The sequence below is a fragment of the Mirounga leonina genome, unplaced genomic scaffold (assembly GCF_011800145.1).
Source record: "Mirounga leonina isolate KUSES-001 unplaced genomic scaffold, KU_Mleo_1.0 Mir_129, whole genome shotgun sequence".
Classification (NCBI taxonomy): Eukaryota; Metazoa; Chordata; class Mammalia; order Carnivora; family Phocidae; genus Mirounga; species Mirounga leonina.
Genome location: NW_023270323.1, coordinates 31,577,095 through 31,581,725, shown reverse-complemented (window position 1 = coordinate 31,581,725; position 4,631 = coordinate 31,577,095). Strand labels below are relative to the sequence as shown.

The 4,631-nt window shown below is 37.9% G+C and overlaps 1 non-coding gene across 1 annotated transcript; it reads right to left on the bottom strand.

The window, feature by feature from the left end:
• Nucleotides 1-3,752: 3,752 nt before the first annotated feature.
• On the bottom strand, nucleotides 3,753-3,859 carry LOC118011004. The gene has a single exon (XR_004679397.1). It is a non-coding gene; the product is annotated as a U6 spliceosomal RNA (small nuclear RNA).
• Between the last annotated feature and the right edge of the window lie 772 nt (nucleotides 3,860-4,631).

Sequence of the window (4,631 nt, the reverse complement as noted above, 5' to 3'; positions counted from 1 at the left end):
GTAGGCAAACAAAGCAATATTCTTGAAATATTGCATGCCGTGCCACATTTCTTTCTTTATTGAAAAATTTTTGTGCCCTGAGAACCTCTTATAAAATTCATCACACTATTTTTGTGATGGCAGCAGTGGAACAACAATCATGTGATCACATTTTGACAGACTTCAGTAACACGCAAATAGCATTAACACAAGACCCTTGGTCTAAGGCAGCCGACTATGATGTACCAGACAACACTAATCAATCAGAATTCGAGTTCCTTTTGTTCTGACAGGGCTTCCTAACACAAGCCATCAAAAGTAGTTTAAAACTTGATAGTCCTGCTGCCCTGTTTTTAATAGAACAGGTACATACCTCAGCTGCTGTCTTTTCCTTTATTGAAAAACTGACAAAGCAGCACACAATGTATCTGCCTTAAATATTTGCAGCCAACTATAAAACATCAAAATATGTGGCAATGAATGCACCAGTGATGAGGTACTGTGAAAAGAAATATGCATAGAACTGTCAAAAGGAAAACACACACACACACACACACATACACGCAACCTAACCAAACTTGAGGAGCAGGATTGAAGTTAGAAAAATAATTTCGCTAAGCACGCCAGAAATGTAGTGGAAAGAAATCTGGATTTAGTATCAGGAGACCTGACTTCTAGTCCCTCCTTGAGAGCTACAACCTAGGTAATGGAGGCAAGTTGCCAAGTCTCTCCAGGTTTCGCTTTACACATTTAGAAGACAAGGAAGTAGACTGGATGATTTCCAAGGTTCCTTCCAAAGCAAAAATCTGATGATTTCTTGGTGATTTACAATTGTTAGAAAGAAGACAAGTGAATTCAAGTTCTTCCTTAAGAATCCTCAGATGAGAACAAAATTACCTTCTTTTTTAACGTATGGAAAATATAATTGAAATATAAATGGCCACAACTCTCTCTATATGTATTTTTTTCAGCTTCTTTTTCCAACACTGGGCTTGATATTTGTCATTATCAACTTCTACAAATAAAGTATTCAATATCATTAAAATTACCATCAGATATTTTCAAGTACTCATGTGGCTATAAAGCAAATCAGTATGGAGTTAGTAACAAATTATTTTCTTAGACTTAATGGCTATTAAGAGGCTTTGTTGGGGCCCCTGGTTGGCTCAGTGAGCTAAGCGTCTGCCTTCAGCTCAGGTCATGATCCAGAGTCCTGGGATCGTTCCTGCAAAACAGGGAGTCTATTTGTCCTTCTGCCCCTCTCCCCTCTCATGCTCTCCTTGTGTTCTGTCTCTCTCAAATAAATGAAAAATAAAATCTTAATTAAAAAAAGGCTCTGTAAATATTTATTGAGCTTCTACTATGTGCAAGGCACTGTTCTAGATTTTATTTTATTTTTTAAAAATAATTTATTTATTTATTTGACAGAGAGGGAGTGGCAGGCAGAGGGAGAGGGAGAAGTAGGGAGTCCCTGTGGGGCTCCATCACAGGATCGTGGGATCATGACCTGACTGACGGAGCCACCCAGGAGCCCCTGTTCTAGATTTTAATAATAAAGTGGTAAACAAGACAAGAAAGATGTTTGTTCTAACTGATCTCACATTCTTGTGGAGAACAATAAAGAATAGATTAGTAAATTAGTAAACAGGTAAAGGAGTAAGAGTATTTCTCATGATGGTAAGTTTTATGAAGAAAGTAAATTGAACTAGATATAAGAAGATGGGAGGAGGATAGTTGTTTCTACTGATTTTGAATTTCCTTTATTTTGTTAACGATTTTATTTATTTGACAGAGAGCATAAGCAGGGGGGACAAGCAGCACGCAGAGGGAGAGGGAAAAGCAGGCTCCCCAAGGAGCGAGGAGCCCCATGCACTGCTGGATCCCAGGACCCTGTGATCATGACCTGAGCTGAAGGCAGATGCTTAACCCACTGAGCCACCCAGGCGCCCCTTGAATTTCCGTTATTATAGGGATATTTTGACTTCTTTGTTATGTGATTAATAGCCACCAGTTAAAAAAAATAATTCAACCTGGATAACCAGATACCTATTTTCACACCCAACACAGAAACCAGTTTAACCCAGTGGATGTAACTCTGTGCTGCTCCATCCTGTCCCCAACTATTTTCCATTTATACTTAAAGCTGGAATCTTAGATATCAAAATGGATCTCTAGGGTATATCTGGAGATAAAATTTACCATTTTAATTTATATAGTAGATGATGTGAAATATTTAACATAAACGAAGGAGGATGATTAAAATTAAGTTGGTATTTTTTTCCTTTCCCATAAAGACTTGTGGTACTGAAATGGGGTGAGTGTTGATGTAATACCACCACTTTTTAAAAATTTGGTTTGTCTTTATGAGGTACCTTTTCATTTGGAAACATATTAACTGATTAAGAGAGAGAGAGAGAGATTGCAGGTGAAAACAGTGAAAACTATTAAAGAATTAGAAAATATAATATGATCACATGGAGAGGGAGGACTCCAGGTTCAGTGTAGTCCCCTGAAGGCCACTGAAGAGTTCTTGTTTTCTCTGTAACAACTGGTGAAACAAAAAGCCCTTTAGGCTGTTTGCAATTCCCTATTTCATTTTATGAGTAGGAATGAGGTTTTCTAGGTTATAGGTCCCTGTGAATTCCATCTGTTCTATGCTGGAACTCTGCAATCTCTAGCTGCACTTGGGAAGGAATGGGCTCAACCCTGGGCATCTGTGCAGCTTATAGCTTATTAGAGAGTTGCAGGTGCAACTCGCAGCTCTGGGCTAGGTACTCTCCTGAGTGTATTTTTAGCTTTAAGGGGAATTAGCAACTTCTACAATGGCATTGGGAAGGGTAATTATTAGTGGTCAGAACCAAAAATTGGACCCCAATTCCAAAGACTTACAATAAATAATACTAGTTGTGTCTTAGGCTTGCATGCAAAATGCTTTACATGTCATTTCAATTAATATTTCTAACAACCCATGCAGGTAGGTATTATTATCATTAGCACAGAGAGATTAAATAATTTGTTCAAGTGGAGAGCTGTCATTTAAATGTAGATTTTTAACTTAAATTATTTTGTTCTTGGCCACTATGTGTGTCAACAGGTATGTTATTTTGTTTTTGTAAGAGTCATAGATTGTTTCCTCATGTAAAATAGGAATAATAGGGATGCTTGGGTAGCTCAGTCAGTTAAGTGTCTGACTTCTACTCAGGTCATGATCTCAGGGTCAGGGGATCAAGCCCCGCGTCTGGCTCCCTGCTTAGCAGGGAGTCTGTTTCTCCCTTTCCCTCTGCCCCTCCCCCGCTTATGTTCTCTTTCTATCAAGTAAATAAATAAAATCTTTAAAAAAAATAGGAATAATTATATTTCCTTCTCCTCATATATATGAATATAACCTATATATTCATATACATATTATCTCTCTATCTTGGTCTCTGTCTCTAGCTCATCATTTAGGACAAAGCCTGACCAATGATAGGTTCTTTTTTTTTTTTGCTGTCTGGTAAGGTGTTTTTATTTATTTATTTTTTATTAACATATAATGTATTATTTGTTTCAGGGGTACAGGTCTGTGATTCATGAGTCTTACACAATTCACAGCACTCACCATAGCACATACCCTCCCCAGTGTCCATCACCCAGCCACCCCATCCCTCCCACCCCCCTCCACTCTAGCAACCCTAAGTTTGTTTCCTGAGATTAAGAGTCTCTTATGATTTGTCTCCCTCTCTGGTTTTGTCTTGTTTCATTTTTCCCTCCCATCCCCTATGATCCTCTGTCTTAAAAATATGGAACACTTCACGAATTTGCGTGTAATCCTTGTGCAGGGGCCATGCTAGTCTTCTCTGTATCGTTTCAATTTTAGTATATGTGCTGCCGAAGCGAACACCAATGATAGGTTCTTAATAAGCCATAGTTCATCTTTACTTATGCAAAGGACCTACTTTGTTCAACTGAAACCAGAGAGAAAAGCAAGAAGTTGGAATCTATTAGTGACAGATACTTTTGGTTTAGTTTAGGTCTGAAAAATCCAATGAATTTACTTAAGGCAAAGTCAGACCTAACTTTTTCTGATATCTCACACCATGGCTAGACTATAAAAATCTTGTTACCAACCATTTATGAATTCCTACATAATCATAATTTTTTGTTCATTCTGATAATAATACAAAACGGTTATTATTGCTTTCTTTTTAAAGGTGAGAAGATAAGAGGGTTTAAAGAGGTTAAATGTCTTATCCTAAATCACACAGATAGTGACAGGAAGGGTATGTTTGTCTAAGTGTAAGTCTCATGATAATTTTCTAAATCGTATCACCTCTGCGGCAGATGGATCCTAGGGTAGCCCCCATGATTCTTATCCCTTGATGTTCATGCCCTTTGAGTATAGGTGGGATCTGTGACTTGCTACTGGGCAACAGAATATGGCAAAAGTTAAGGGATTTCACAGATGTAATTAAAGTCCTAAATCAGTTGAATTTGCATTAATCAAAAGAGAGATTATCTTGGGTGGACCTCATCTAAAAATACAAAAACCCTTAAAATAGAGACTGGACTTTCTCTGACTGAATGATTCTCCTTGTGGGCTTGATGAAGTAAACAGCCAATGTTAGAGAAACGTACAAGGCAAGAAACTGTGGAAGGCCTCAAGGACCTGAAAG